Genomic DNA, 16054 nt, shown 5'->3' with positions numbered 1-16054 from the left:
TATCAGCTGATTTATTCAGGGGCTGAGCCCCGTAATATAAAAAAAAAAACGACCATGTGCGCAAGGTACATTCACGACAGGCGCTGATACACGTGCGCACTCATCGTACCGTAAAGACAGAGCCCGAAAATGCCAACTCCTTATTGTACAACCCTACTGATGCATCACGTACACAGTTGCTATCATTATTAATAAGAAACACTTCCATATTTTCGCGCGCAATGACACTACAGACCTGTCAAGAACATTTGTCTCATGAAGACATGGTAGGCATTTGCAATCTCTGAAATGTTGAGAAATTTGTCCTAATATTCTTATCTCCTAATGAACGCTCATGCTCACCTGTGCGCCCATTTACGAGGCGCCCTGTCTGACCTATATAGCCTTTTCACATATCAGTGGTATTTTGTAAACCACTCCTGTCGCGCATTCTACTAAGGGCTCGAGGTGCATTTTTGCACAACCACTTTTCCTCTCTTTATGTTTTGCCGTGCGTGAGCACAGCTGTCTTAGCCTATTTGGCGCTGTGAATGCCATCGCTACTTCTTACCTTCGAGAGGAATAACGCGCTGCACACGAACAAAAACAGCATCTGAATCAACGGGCACAGGGCAAGTGCCGTCGTCCCCTCAAAAATACAACCAACTAGCCCACATTGCTGTCTTGCTTAATTCGTACCCGCTGGCCACTTTCTTCAGGTTGTGCGCGGTCATGTGTACGTAAGGCGTCACAACAGGTTTCGTAGCATTGTTTGTACTCCTTTTGCGCGCTTTTTCTTTCAACATCTTGAACTTCAGGATAATGAATTGACATACCGCAGCGTCGAATCTTGACATTTGGTTTCCAAAGCTATCATTCTATGCTTGCACGACCTCCTCAGCGCTGACTCCAGAGACAGGGCAGCAATGCGTCTTTTGACAGCTTTCGAGTGAGCTAAATCAAACAGCAATAAATTATTCGCTGCCCTGGGATGGAACATAAACATGAGTAAAAATTGGACACGATCAGTTGCATGTCCAAATACTTTAAAGTGTTCGCAGTGGGGAATTCGTGCGTAAAGGTCAAGCCCTTACCAAATCTTCTGAATTGATCTGAAATATCAGACTTCAAGTCTTCACACTGCACATCATTCTTACTTGCTAAAAGAATTAAAAAGTCATCTATAAACCTGAATACTTTCAAAACTTTCAAGCCTTTTAAAGCTGTCGTCAAGGATTGGTCAATGACAAAAAAATGTTGCACAACACAGCTGCCGCACATGAGCCGATATATATACCGTGCCGTTGCAAGATAAACCTGTTGTACGTTATAAAGCTGCTGTCAGGGAAAATACCAGCACAGTGATAAAGCAACCTGCCGTCATCTCTGTTGTGTTCTGAAAGGAGACTTCTCCATTTTCATCAATGCATGTTTTAACTGACGCCAGCAGCTCAGCATGCGGCAGAGTAGTAATTTGGGCCTGTGGGTAGTTCATGATGAGGAAGTTAGAGCGCAAAAAAAAAACAAAGACAAAGTGGAGGCGTGGGCGGGACAAGCACCTCGGTAATCGGGAGGCATCAAGGTAGGCTCGAACGTGAGCTGTTTGAAGCCGCTAAGATCGCTCAGAACGATCTATGCATCAGCACGCCCTCAGTGCACATCACTCCAAAAGAACATCGATTTTTTTTATCATAATGTGTATAATTTTAACTATTTTGAACCATGTATGCCTTCACCCCCTTCTGTACACGCGCCTCAGGGTTTAACAACAGCAAGTTTCGGAGACAAGAGGTTTAGCGCATGCGCGGCGGCCCCGCAAGGTTCCCTTCCCGCACTTCGATAAAGGAGTTGTTGAAAGTTAGCGCTTGTCCCGTCCACGTCTCCACTTTGTCTTTGTTTTTTTTTGCGCTCTAACTTCCTCATCAGCATACGGGACAAAGTAAAAAACTACAGGAAACGTGTACCCGATATTATCCTGCTGTTCATGTTGGCTGCTACATCCTTCGAATTTTTGGCAGCAAACGGGTCATGTATGTGAAGCTTTTTCAAATGCTTTAGCAGACACAAGCTTACCAGGCTTTGCCAAAAACCTGTCTCGCTCTCTACAGTCCTGAACGGAATATCTACTTTATGGGCATTTTCTGTGCGGGTTTGAATGCACGGGTTTTTCTAAAATTTAGGGGCTCGGCCCTTGAATAAATCAGTTGATAGTTTGCGCTCGTCCGGTACTTGTGTTCTTCTCTTATGTGTCGTTGTTTTAGCGCAATATAAGATTGCTTACGTAGATCACCAACTAGCCCGACAACAGCTCTGGTTAAGGAATATATCGCATAAGCTGTAACTGCGCCTCCAGCCGCTGTGAACTTAATTTAAGTACTCGGCTGTAGCGGCTATAATAAAAACAAGTAGAAAAAAAGTAGAAAAAGTTAAAAGTAGAAAAGCTATCTCTCTCTCTCTCTCTATCCCTTCTTATTTCTGAGCCGCGCGGCCCTTGCAACAGTCGTGCATCCTTTGTGTGTTTCTTTTTTTTTATTTGATGACTCAAAGGACCCTGGTTTGAGGCATTACAAGGGGAATGGGGATGGCGGTTAAACGACAATGGTCATGATAGCGTTCTTAAAATGAATGGCGTTGATGTTATGCACGGCGTACTGTGGCAGATCATTCCAGTCCCGGGATGACGTGACGAAAACAGATGGAGAATTAGCGGTGGGGGTCCTTGGGGGGGGGGGGGGGGGAGGGGTCGTAGACGCCCTTATGGTGATTAATACGGCTAGGGAGGCGATGAGCAGGTGATATGACTGATTCTCCTAAAGGTGAATGGTAAAATATATGAAAGAGGAACAATCGAGAAATTTTTCGTCGCGTTTCAAGGCTGGGTAAGTTGGCTCTAGATTTTAAAGCAGACACACTAATGTAGTATGAATAATCAGAATAAATGAAGCGGATAGCCCGATTTTGTATTTGTGTAAAGAGAGGTTAGACTGGTGAGGATCCCATGTGGCTGCAGCATATTCTAGTTTAGGACGGACAAAAGTTATGTATGGTAATGATTCAACGGATGGGGTAGCAAATGGTAGATTGAGCCGTATGAAACCAAGGGTACGATTAGCCTCGTTAGCGATGTTCGTGATATGAGATGACCATGTTAGGTTTTACTTTACAGTAATACACAAGTGCTTACAGGCAGAGACAGGCGACACTTCTGAACTGAAAAGAGTGTATTTAGAAGGAGTATGCGTCTGCTGACGATGGAACGAAATTAAACAAGTTTTGGAAATATTGAGTGACATTAACCAATTTTGCACCAAGTTTGGATTTGGTTAAGGTCTTTCGGTTTCGGTTACGCGAACTTGTGCAGTCGCGCTGTCGCCTGCTATGCGGAGCCGGTCACAGACACTGGCGTTGTGTTCCTTGATGTATTAGTAATGTCGGTGCTGCCACAGCTACGGTCGTGTTCTGTTTTGTGCTCTCGACCTTCGAAATTGCCAAGGGTGCAGCGAGACCCGCACAGCTAAGACCGGTACAATTGCTTATGCTCGCCTACTCGGAACCCACTGCTTATTTGGCTCTGTGGATGACGAACTGTGCCTTATTCACTGCCATTGACGAAACAGTCATCGTGCTTGCTCCGCAGAAGGGTTGGCACATCAAAGGAGCCGATTGGGCATCTCAATGTTAATTTAATTCTGTTGATGTCGCATATATTAACACGTAAAGTGAAGGCCTTAGCGTGATAGTGGTTTGCTTTCAAGTGTTCGCATAAGTAGTAGGAAGTTTTTTGCAGTTATCTACGATTGCAAGATACATCGTGCACGTATTAAATTGCGTGAACTCACTGTGCACAGAAGGATCCTTCTGTACTGCGCGAACAGCATGCGCGAAATGATTGCACACTTATTGCGTGAATGATGCCCAATCTGATGGACTTCGATTGTTAGGTGCGCCGTTTGCGATAAACTTAACATCTCTGGTATGTCGACACAGATTATCTGAGTCGTGTGGAATTCTGTAATGGCGACAAAATTTATTTTGAGAAATATCGCTTTTAGACTGAAAGTAACGACAAGGACATAAGTTGCCATTTAGAAATGTGTTCCAGTCTTCCTACATTAGGTCCGACCGCGGTTACTAAACTTCACTAGAAGCGCAGCAAACTTTGCCATGCCACAACAAGAAATAAATGGTGTAGGAAAACCCGTGTAAAGCGCGGCGCACTGCAACACGCAGAGCAGTCGGACGACTGGTTTATGGCTTATGGGCTTGAACGTCCCAATAAACTCAGGCTATGACGGACGCCGTAGTTGTGGGCTCTGGACATTTCGACCACCAGGTGTACCTTAACCTGCACTCACATCGCACAGTACACGGGCTTCTAGAATTTTGCCTTCATCGAAATTCAACCGCCGCGGCCGGGATCGAACCCGCGTCTTTTAGGTGAGCATCCGACCGCTGTAACCACGGAGCCACCGCGGCGGGGCGCAGTCGGACAACTCTACATACGTCCACTATCCATTAGGTGGCCCGATTTTTCCCAGTCCACGGCTGAAGCAGATGCCTTGTGAACAACCCCCGCGCCTGCGTGTTTTGGTCGCAGGGATTGGCGCCAGCGTCGGTTGTTCGTGGCGTCTTGGGGACAATAGAAAGTTTCATCCCCTTGGTTCCAACGCCTCTCAGAAAATGCCCCTCATTTCCCGGGTCATGTCTGCTTATACGCGATACGCAAGCTTCTCAGAAATTCCTAACCAGCAGATGCATCGGCAGTAAGGCAGAAGAGCAGTTTTAAGGGCGGAAGTTACAAAGGATTCCTTCCCGGGCCTAACGATGCCATGGTGAAAAACTTGCGTAGTTTCACAGGGGACGCTTTATTTTGCTGTGTGCGCTTTAGGTTGGCCAATGGGCCCCATACACATTAACTTGCTCTGAGAGCACACGGCTCTTATATTAGACTCACGCCTGTATTCGCAAGGAAGAAAACTTTAGAACAATGTCAGGAATTTTTGCAAAGACAAATAAGTGCTTGAGGATATCCGAGAAGGTTAAGGAGAAAGTAAACTCTGCTTGACCACTCAACGTTGATATTTGAAGAAATAGCACCAATATGAGTACTCCGCACTAGGGAACTCGAGCAGTATTTTCGCTACGCCTATAAAAACTGGCAGCTGCGCCACGACCAGCCCGCATTCCTTCGCCGAGCATTCTGAGGCTTTTATCGGGCACGACGTCAGTGCGATGCTTTGCCTGACCATGTTCACTTGTTGCGAAGCACTTTCTATGTTCGCGTGCAGCTGGCGCCTCTGGCGTCGTTCTCTTCGCGGGCACGAGAATGTGTGCAGATGCCCAGCTGCTGCACTAAGAGCCAGTGATGTTCAGCGGCGGTCACTTTAGTGATGAATGACGCGGCGCGCGGCTACCTAATGGCGACGAAGCGGCTGACTTCGTGGACAATCAGTACATGACGCATGAGCTTAGCGCGTATGCGATTTCTCCCAGACTCGGGAGCGGTACGCACCTCGTTGAAGCGCATCATAGCTTTTGAGTGGTAGGCTTTTGCGTGTTTAGAGCCCCGAGGCTGTACGTAGGGTTTGGGCAGTACCATACTTGAGGAGTTTGGGTTAAGCGGAATTATAAAAAAAAAATCTGACTGATAATAAATACACTATAAGCGTTAACTACGTCTGTCAGGGGGTACCGCCTGTGTAAGCACGGTAATAGAAGGCTGTGTTATTGTAATGAACGCACTAACCCTACGCCCGTGTTAAAATCATATTTTTTTAACCACCTGGAATTCATTAGCGCGCACCGACTTTGCGAAACGTGTTTTTGTAATTTGTCGCGATGAAAATGGGCGACATTCGACCCGTGACCGTGGAGTCAGAACCCTGGTGCGAAAGCCACTGAAAGACCTCGGCCACTGAAAGACACACTGAACGAAAAAAGTATCAGAGCGAGCTGAGAAAATGCAATATGTGGATACGAAGAAAACCTGACGCTCATTTGTGTCGCAGTTGAGTTTAAATGTTGCTTTGAATGTCAGTTTTTATATCAGACACCACGTGGTTTATCAGTCTCGACAAAAGAAAAATGGGTTTGGCAAAAACAGCGCGCTTTTGCGCAGTTTTATTAAAGCCGCGAACACGAGCTGCGTTTTTGTACAGAAAAAGCGCGCGCAAAGGAAGATTTTTTTCGTCTAGCACGAACTGATCATCCTTCCGGATAAAATGCGTAGAGTCGCTCAGACAAGGCGCTGTTCAATGCCGTGCGCAGTGTCCTCTAGCATGGTTCTCTGCCGTCTGCATTTCCTGACGTGGGCAAGGTCTGGAAGACAACCACATGACGTTACTTGTTAAGCGCAGTGCCAATTTTATCAGGGTAGTGCGATGGTTCGTCAGGAATCTAACTGATACGCCATGTGCGTCTGCGCCACCGCCACATCCCTATTGATACGACGTAGAGAAAAAAAAAAGAAATTTCTTGTTAAGGCCAGCATGCTGTCGCCTACCTTGAATACGATCTGATACACAAGCCATCAAGAGTACTACCGGGCAAGGTTAACACATGGATCTTTGTCGGTTCGTTGGGAGATGTTATTAGGAAACTGTAGAAAAAGACCCGACAATGCAGAGTCGTCAGCTTTGCGACCGATTATATTCTATCGGATCAACCTGTGAACCGACATGCAAGAACAGGGGAAGACCGTGTCCTTTCCAAAGCAATGCAGATGTAGAAGAATCCATCCTGGCGCCCAACTGAAATGCTGGATTACTGTCTAATCAGGGAAGTCGCACTTCCGTCTGTCTTGAAAAAGATGTCTCGTGGTGCTACATGCAGCTAGACACGAGCTCGACACTGAAGCGAAATAATATCATGAAATACCAGAAGAAGCAGCCAGGATAGAGTGAAATCGATATACGGTAGAAAATATTCCTTCGGACAAACTTGTCGTCTTGTTAAAAATTAACAAACTGCTACATCATTATCAAGTGAACACTACCGACATTGCTGCGTCAGAATACTGAGAGTGAGACGAAAAGTTTTGACAGTAAAAGTGTTTATTCACGAGATAGGTATCTAGGTTGAAAATTCATTTATCGGCGACGAGAAATATAGATTCGTCGAAGGGGCTCCATTTGCTTGAAGTGCAGCATCTGCTTAGGGACTTCTATTTGGGTGACATGATAGCGTTGATCTAATTTCTGATCAGTGGGATATGGCCTACATCCAGTCGTGCATCGATGACCGCAAGTAGGCATAAGTTCACTAGTGTCGGTTCCAAGTGCAACACGTGAAGATCGGTCAGCGTCGCTCCCTCCTCAATAATCTCCCCTTCCTGCATGCTCGCTTCCGGGCCATAGCCGGCGAAGACAAACACTCTTTCGCCAGAAATGCAGCAGCCTGGAAACCACCTGGCAGACGGTCCTGAGCCCCACGGCTTCACTTCAGTCCAGCACGATGCCTCGGGGTCATACTTGTGGATATCTGCACAGAAAGTGTCCATAAGTTGGTTGTACCCCCCAAAGATGTACAGCCCGCCTCTGTAGACAAAGGCTGAATGCCCGTACCGAGCCACGGGGGGAAGGCTTTGTACCTGTGGGCGCACCCAGGTCGAGGTGGTTGTTTCCAGGTAGTATAAAGAGTAGACATTTTCAAAGCGACCAGCGAGAAAAGTGGCACTATGCCACCTCCCCACACGTACATGCGGCACCGTGGTTGACTTGCTCTGGAACACCACTCAGTCGCACCGTCCACATCTTGATGGGGCACCTAGTGCACTGAGAAACGCGGCGCGATCGTTCCAGCGATTCTGCGGACCTCACGTGGCCTATTCTTGAAGCAGCGATATGGTGATCAGTTTCCGCGGCGCGTGCGCCAGCGATGATTTGAAGGGTGGCTATGATTATGTTTCTCTTATATTAGAATTTTTTCGTCATTTCATGATGCGCAGGTGGATGAGCGTTCCAGGAAGAAATTTTAAAGTTGCCGTCGCCGAGAAAAAAAATCCTAAAATCGCCTTAACAGTTATACGAGTGGTGAGGCAGGCACTTCAGTGATTTTGCGAGCCTGTTTCTAAGCGAACTGTCTTGAGGCTGAGAGCCACGCCTTTAATGCTTCCCAGTTGGCTCTTCATTAAACACTTTTAGCTAACCGGTTTTGTGGTGCGCTACAGAGCTGAGCGAGGCGGACGCTTAAGTACGCATGCGCAGTCCGCTCACCCGCTAGCCGGTAAGCGGAGCGGCGCCTCCGTTGTGCAGGCGCGCCGGTTTAGTGCAGCCTCGCATCGTACGGAAATGCCTCCGGTTTTCCGATTAGTTCAAGATGTCTGCCTCTGGCTCGACGGTCGCGTCTGAGAGCGCTTACCAGTTTCACTGTCTCAAGCACTCATTTTGTACACTACACTCGTTTAAAGCGCTTCAAAATTCACAAAGATCGCAGTTTGCACTGCTGCGTAGTCGTGGTGAATCCTCTAGCGCGACTGTGAGCTGATGTGGAAGCGGGTGTCTGAAAATGCCGCAGTCGAAACAAAGCAAGATTGGACGTTGCGAGCTGCGAAAACCGCGTTAACCTCCTTACGGGCTACTTCCAGCGAAATACAGAGCACATTCGAGAAAGTCGACGCCTTCACTCTGTCTCAATTTAATTTGCTAATGAGAAGACGTTTGTGCACTCGAATGCAGAAGTGTTCACCCCGACAAACTGCAAACGTTTCCAAATGAAGTTATCGTCTATTTATCTCCAGTTTAATAGCGCGAAAGGGAACATAAACTGCCGCAGTCTGAGTTCTTGTTGTGCGCAGCGTAGAGAGCAGGAAAGGCACTAAAATAGCGGTTGAAAGCGACGCCACGCACGAACAGTGCGGCATTGGTCGGTAGGGATCAAACTTCCAATGCAAGTCGCGTTTTCTTTCACTGAGCTGCCCGATCAGGTGCCCTTTAAGCAGCCTTGTTCACTGAAAACCAGTGAAGTTCAAAGGAAACAAAAACAAAGATATATGAACTGATAATCGTCATCAGTCTGACTACTACCATTGCAGGGCAAAGGCCTCTCCCATGTCTCTCCAATCAACCCTATCCATTGCCAGTTGCGGCCATCGTATCCCCGTAAACTTCTTAATCTCATCCGCCCACCTAACTTTCTTCCGCCGCCCGGTACGTTCGCCTTCACTTGGAATCCACTCCCTGGAATCCGCAGAGTGGATATGAAATAAAAGGTTTGGTTTATTGTTTTATTGGGGTTTAACGTCCCAAAGCGACTCAGGCTAAGAGGGACGCCGTAGTGAAGGTCTCCAGAAATTTCGACCACCTGGGGTTCTTTAACGTGCACTGACAACGCACAGTACACGGGCCTCTAGAATTTCGCCTCCATTGAAATTCAGCCGCCGCCACTGGGATTGAACCCGCGTCTTCGGGTCAGCAGCCGAGCGCCGTAACCAATGAGCCACCGTGGGGGGTTGTTCTAAAAGCACAAATTTTGAGTCTGTTCATCACTCGGTTCTATTTTTCACCTCTAGATGGCGTCACAAGTCAAAACCACTCTTCTTAACCTTACCAGCGGAACAATTTGCTTTATAAAACTTGCTCACCGCACTTCCGCTATGCTTATGTTGTGCGGCCCAGCATAAGCGGAGGGGACCGTAAAACCGGCCAGTTAAAACTGTCTTATCGCATCCTTCATAGCGAACTGCAGTGATAGGTGCTAGAATTTTGCGCGACCTTATAAAATATGTGAACGATATATTGATGACATTCTGCTGCCCATGTTTTAAGAAAGAACGCTTTATTCTTTTAGTTTCGCATCCTTATCATGGCGCAACCTTACCGTGTATCAGTCCTGATTGCAGTTGTCATGAAACGCCTGCCCAATCGGATTGTGAGCCGGCTTTGCTGTCCGGCTTTGCCAGAATAAAAGAAAAACGTGAGAAGCGGGTAACTAAAAATTGCCTTTTCCGCTTCTTCTATGGAGAGCCCGAATTGCTGAGTAACTGCGCATGTTTCTTGAAAACTGGCGCCGTGTCTCTCGATCACTGCGCTTTTCATAGAGCTGCTAGTGAAGAAGAAAAACTTATGATTGCAAAATTTTGCTCTCCCGCGAAGCTCGCGCAATTCTTTAGCAGCTGCTTCGAACAGTAGGGCATATTTGCTTTTCTAATACCGCTCACCTGGCAAACGTACGTTGGAGGGAGGCTATCATCTTCTATGCTTGGTATAACACCCTTGCGCACCAAACGAAATTCATTCACGCAGGGAGAGCACGCTGAAAAGAAAAAGAAAATTAAGACTAGGTTTTGTGTGACTTCAACAGCTATGGTGCTGACAGTAATTCGTATGTCAACGTCGCAAAAGTTTTTCGAGATGTGCGTGCGAGGGCTTTTACTTACATCGATTCTCAAGCATGCGGTAACTTCCAGCCTTTCTATGGAATCCACCAGAGCGTCATGAAGCCGCTTTCTTTTCAAAGACATGTGCTTTATAGAACCGGCGGTACCACCCCGTCCTCCTGCTCAACCTACTGCTGCAGTACCACGTGTAAAACCGGGAAGGACCGAACAACGTGCTATGCTGGGACGATAAGCACCAGGTTTGCCTGCACTCCGTGCATATAGCTCCTGTTTCAGGAGGTACACTGGAAAAACTTGCGTTGACGTGAGAAGAAATGCTAGTCGTTCGATTTATTAGGATCAGGTTCACTATAGTGCGGTAGCCCCTATAGTTTGCATTACCCGTCTTTATCCGATGTGATTGACCGTAATTGACTAGCAGTCACGGTCTTTTCAGTTTCGGCTGCTTTCACTAAAAGCACAAAGCATTGTCAACGAAATAGACAGGCTGCAAGATCTTTTATTAGTATATGATCCTCATATATGCGTTATTTCTGAAACCTGGTTGCATGACGGGGTGCAGGATGACGAAATAATTTCGCCAGGCTACGAACTGTTTAGAAGAGATAGATTCTCCCGAGGTGGTGGCGTCGCAGTTATAGCAAAAAATAGTGTTGATATAAGAGAACTAGATCAGCTGGATAACCACGGAAGCTTGTTTTTGAATATCTCTGTCTGGGGTTTTTCATTCATAGTATGTTCTGTGTACCGCGCGCGAAATGCTGATGATCACTTTATGCAGAGATTATACGATCACCTTTTGAAATTCAGAGGAAAAAAACTTGATAATTACTGGTGATTTCAATCTTCCTCAAATAAAATGGAATAACTGGAGCTATGGGCACAGTCTTTCCTGTGATATACTCAGTGATATGATGCTAACTTTTAGTCTTGAACAGGTTATTACTGTATCTACCAGAGGAGACAATATTCTAGACCTCTTATTCCTCACTGAAATTTTCCATGAAGGAACCGCTGAAATTGATGCAGGCATTTCAGACCACAAATTAATTTCTTTTTCAACAACAATCAGTGTCAATAGAAGAAAACAACGAGAACTAATTGAGGTTAGGGGCTATGCTAAAGCAGATGATACATCAATTATCGATTACTTAGACCCACACCTAAATATTGTCCATGATGATGTCGAGCTTTCAATGTTCAGGGACAGAGGCTCTTATTGCATTAATAGATTCATTCCACTGATAAGTTTAAAGAAACCTCCATCAAACCCGTGGATAAACAGAGATATTATCCAAACTAAGCGAAAGCTAAAGCGAATGAAGAAGAAACATGGCAGGGAAAGTTCGTCTTTCAAAGAGCTGAAAACTGAATTACTAACAAAAGTGAAAGCAGCCCGAGATAAGTTCTTCAGTCATGGCCTTGCTGATTTTAATTTGCATGCTCCACAGAAGTTTTGGCCTTTTTTAGGTCAATCTAAACAGGCAATTCATAAAATTAAGGTTAATGATGAAATTATTGAAGACGCTTCAAGTATTGGTGAACACTTTAGTGATTATTTTTGGAGTGTGTTTGCTGACCTGGATGAATTTGAACATTATAACACTGATAGGTCTTTTGTACACGACATTGTGATTTCCAGGCAAGGTGTTTTGGATGTGCTCTTAAAAATTGATGTCAGGAAATCTGCAGGACCGGATAATATACCAAATGCTTTTTTACGTAGGTATGCGGAACAGATATGCGTTTTTCTACTGACTTTTTAAAATTATCATTACAATTCTGGCGTACCACAAGAGTTGTTCCAATTCATAAAAAGGGTAACCACCTTACACTATCCAATTATCGTCCCATTTCTATAACGATCACTTGCTGTAAATTATTACAGAACATTGTCGCAGGCTTTATTTGTCAGTTTTTGACAGACCATAATGTCCTCTCTCCATTACAACAAGGGTTCCGAAGGGGACTGTCGACAACAACCGAACTTGTGTCAGTTGTTCATGAAATATCAGGTGCTTGACGCGATCTGGGCAAGTCGATATGCTCTTTTTTGATTTTAGTAAAGTATTCGATAAGGTTCCCCATGGAAAATTACTTCACAAACTGGAGCGCATTGGTCTTCCTACAAATATTATAACATGGATCCAGGCCTATCTCCGTCACAGACAGCAATTTGTAGAAATAAACCAATGTACTTCAACAATACTTCGTGCTGGGCTACTTGGTGGGGCATAGTTGAAACTTCGTTCAGCGCAAAAGACGAACACAAAGAAAAGAAACGACACACATGGAGCGCTGTACTTCCAATATGTACTTCCAATATCCGTCAGGTAACTTCTGGTGTACCGCAAGGCAGCGTATTAGGACCACTTTTATTTTTGAACTATATTAATGATATAGTCGACGTAATTCCTGATGATGTCCATGTTAATTTGTTTGCAGATGACTGTGTCATTTTTAGAAAAATTGTTTCCAGGAACGACAGCAATTACTTACAGAAATCAGTTAATGCTATCCGTAATTGTTGTGAACTTTGGTGCATGGAAATCAATGCAAACAAAAAAATTTTGGTGCGAGTCACACGGAAAAAAGAACCTAGTGTATTTTCTTATGTACTTAACAACAGAATAATAATGGAGGTTGAAAAATACAAGCATTTGGGTGTCACATTCAATAATAAACTCTCTTGGTCAAACCATATTTCCATTACATGTTCAGCACCGTTGCACAAGTTGTGGTTCTTGACAAGGAAACTTAGAAACGCACCTGGAAATACCAAAATGTTAGCATACAACACATTTGTCCGTTCTAAATTGGAGTATGCAACAGTTGTATGGGATCCTATACTAAAAAGAATATAATGAATTTAGAGAGTGTGCAACGGAAAGCTATCAGATTCATCTTCAGTAAATATAAAAGACAGGATTCCCAGTCTTTAATAATGCTTGCAAATAAAATCAATGCGCTGGAAAACAGGCGTAAGGTAAATCATCTCCAATTTTTACATAACATTATAAATGGAAAAAGCGCACTTCAGCAGCCTCCTTGCGTAAAACCTCTAAGTTCACGCCGGACAAGACACAGACATAACCTTTCACTTACGCCAATAGTTTCTAAAACAAAATACCATATGAATAGTTTCTTTCCGCGTACTATACACGAATGAAATTCTATACCTGTCGAGGTATTGCAGTCACAAAACTTTGCAGAAGAGCTGGAAAAACTTCTTTCTTCTATAAACTAACTGAAACAAAATCACTGTTCGCAATCTGCTATGTTTTCCTAACTTCTTCACTCTGTGATACCTTTTTTTCCCCAAAAAATTTCTGTTGTTTTGAGTAAATATTACCCGTCTGTTTGTTATTTCAATTGTGCAGCTCTTCATGTTTTGCTAGTTATTGTGCTGGTACCAGAATGTATTCATTGAGTAACACTGCTACACCCAGCATTATTTTTCGTTAGTGTTTATTGTTGTTTTGCATTATCACACTTTTTACTGTATTGCCCCTCCTGCTAGGACCAGTTTATTGGCCTGCAGTATCAAGAAATAAATAAATAAATAAATAAATAAATAAACAAAAAGTGCGTGAAGTTGGGTGACATATATACCAGCGTCCGCGGACAGGATGTTTGGTGTTTTTTAAGCGCACGGAACGGAGAAAGAGTCGGAAGGAGTTTACAAAGAGGTCTTAGATGAGTGTTAGCAGCAAAGTGATATTGTGAGGTGCCACGCCGAAGCGGGTAGTGAGGTTCACTGTATAGAGGTATTCGTTGCCTTCAACATACAGTTCAGTCTCCAAATATGAGGTTAAAGCAGCTAAAGGAGCTAGTAGAGGCTGGCATCCAGATGGGATGACCGGAGCCGAACTGCAAAAATGGGTGGACCAGGAGAGAGACAGAGCTTATAAAGAAAGAAAGAAGGCAAGAAAGAAGGCAAGATAGAAAGAAAGAAAGAAAGGAAAAACGAAAGAAAGGAAGAACGAACGAACGAACGGAAGAATGAAAGAAAGAAATAAAGAAAGGAAGAAGGAAAGAAAGAAAGAAAGAAATAAATAAAGAAAGAAAGAAAGAAAGAAATAAAGAAAGAAAGAAAGAAAGAAAGAAAGAAAGAAAGAAAGAAAGAAAGAAGGAAAGAAAGAGGGCGTGCTAGAGATGCCACTGAGAAAGCGAGGCAAAGAAAACGTGAAGGAGAAGAGAGAGAACATAAAAAAAGAGAAGAAGCCGAAGAGCTTATGAAATAGAGGTGGCAATCATTCAGAGGAAGCTTGCTGACATTCGGCATTTGAACAACGTCAGGGAGCCAGTGGAGCTTAACCACGGAGAGGAGGCCGGGTGGAAGACTAAGGAGTCTGATTTGTTGGGAACAATGCAAGTGGTGGTAGCTAGCTCCACAGGTCAGAGCCTCGTTGTGGAGCAGGCGGTTCCTATACCTTTGATTAAGGAGAGTGATGACCTGACCGGAGTGTTGCTTCCTCAGGAAAGTAAAAGTGTAGCTACTACCGAGGTAGTAGCAACCGAGGAGAAGCCCAACCAGTCGCTGCAGTCAGAAGGCCCTTTAAGGCAGTCCCCTGAAGATCAGGAAGAAAGCTGGAGCTCCAGCGAAAAGACAGAGAAGTGCTCGAGTGAGTATTGCAGTAGTGACCGTGAGACAGAGCGGTCAAATGTCGAAGAGAACGAAAGCACCGATATAGGAATAGCTGAGGAGAGCGCACTCAGCGAAAACCCGGAAACCATTCCGAGTGAACCCTCGAGCAGCGAGGAAGGCGACGAAATTGGTGCCTATGACGAAGGCGACGAAATTTTCGCCTCTGAGGAAGGAGTAGGTGCCGTAGAAGGAAAGACGTTTTGCTACTGCACTGCAAGTGACCAACTGACAAGCTTCTCCAATGAGTTCAAGAATTCAAAAGGTTCTCCAATGAGTGACGAGCCGTGCTTCGAGCACTGTGCCCGAAGCAAGGTCAGAAATAGGAAAAAAGAGAAAACGTCAGAAGAAGGAGAAAGCTCAATCCTCGAAGAAAAAAAAAGGAGCTGAACCAGTGGATTCATCGCGAGAGAGCAACTCGGATGACGCAGTTGTCGGTGAACCGGGCTCGCCACAAAATAGAGTTCGGAAGAAAGCAAAAGGAAAGAGAAGTGAATTGAGCACTGCGGATAAAGGTGAAATCGAACCGGACGAATCTCGGAGAAAGGTTAGGAAGCGAATGGAAAGAAACAGAACTAAGCTGAAGACAACAGAGTCAGATGCAAGTGAGCTGCACGAGCATCGCAGAAAAGTGTGGAAGAAAGTGAGACGAACGAGCCCAGCGTCCAGTAAAGACACAGTCTGGAGACGAAAGCGCAAACAGAACAGCGCGCACCGAAAAGAAAGAAAACACTAGATGCGGAGCCGTCATATGCGAACTGGAGTTAAATTTGTTCGCCCAAGTCGCGCTCGCCCCAGGTGAAGGCCAAGGGCACAAAATCTGACAGGAGTACGAGTAGGAAGCGGAGCCAAAACCGTGTTCGGAAGAGAAGCCTCAGCATAAGGAGGAAGAAGACTAGAGCACATGACAGGAAGAAAACACATAGCCGCGTAAGAAAGAGAACCAGGAGTGCCCCCGAATTACCTCACCGGGCCAGTATGTTCAGTGTGAACTCAGTAGGCTAAATGTGGAAGTATAGGAGGAAGTAGGTATCATACTTGTGTGCTGCCTGTTTATAATTTTGTGTCAATGTACTGCCGAATTTCGGCGTAAT

At 45.0% G+C, this 16054-nt stretch overlaps 1 pseudogene; it reads right to left on the bottom strand.

Moving 5' to 3' along the window:
- The window catches only part of LOC149326523 (uncharacterized), a 62133-nt pseudogene that overhangs the window by 38098 nt on the left and 7981 nt on the right, over nt 1–16054 (bottom strand).

Source organism: Amblyomma mixtum, chromosome 10 (assembly GCF_055824585.1).
Source record: "Amblyomma mixtum isolate Tamu chromosome 10, ASM5582458v1, whole genome shotgun sequence".
In the NCBI taxonomy this organism is placed as follows: Eukaryota; Metazoa; Arthropoda; class Arachnida; order Ixodida; family Ixodidae; genus Amblyomma; species Amblyomma mixtum.
The sequence above is the reverse complement of the archived record's forward strand: the minus strand, read 5'-3'. Positions and strand labels throughout refer to the sequence as shown.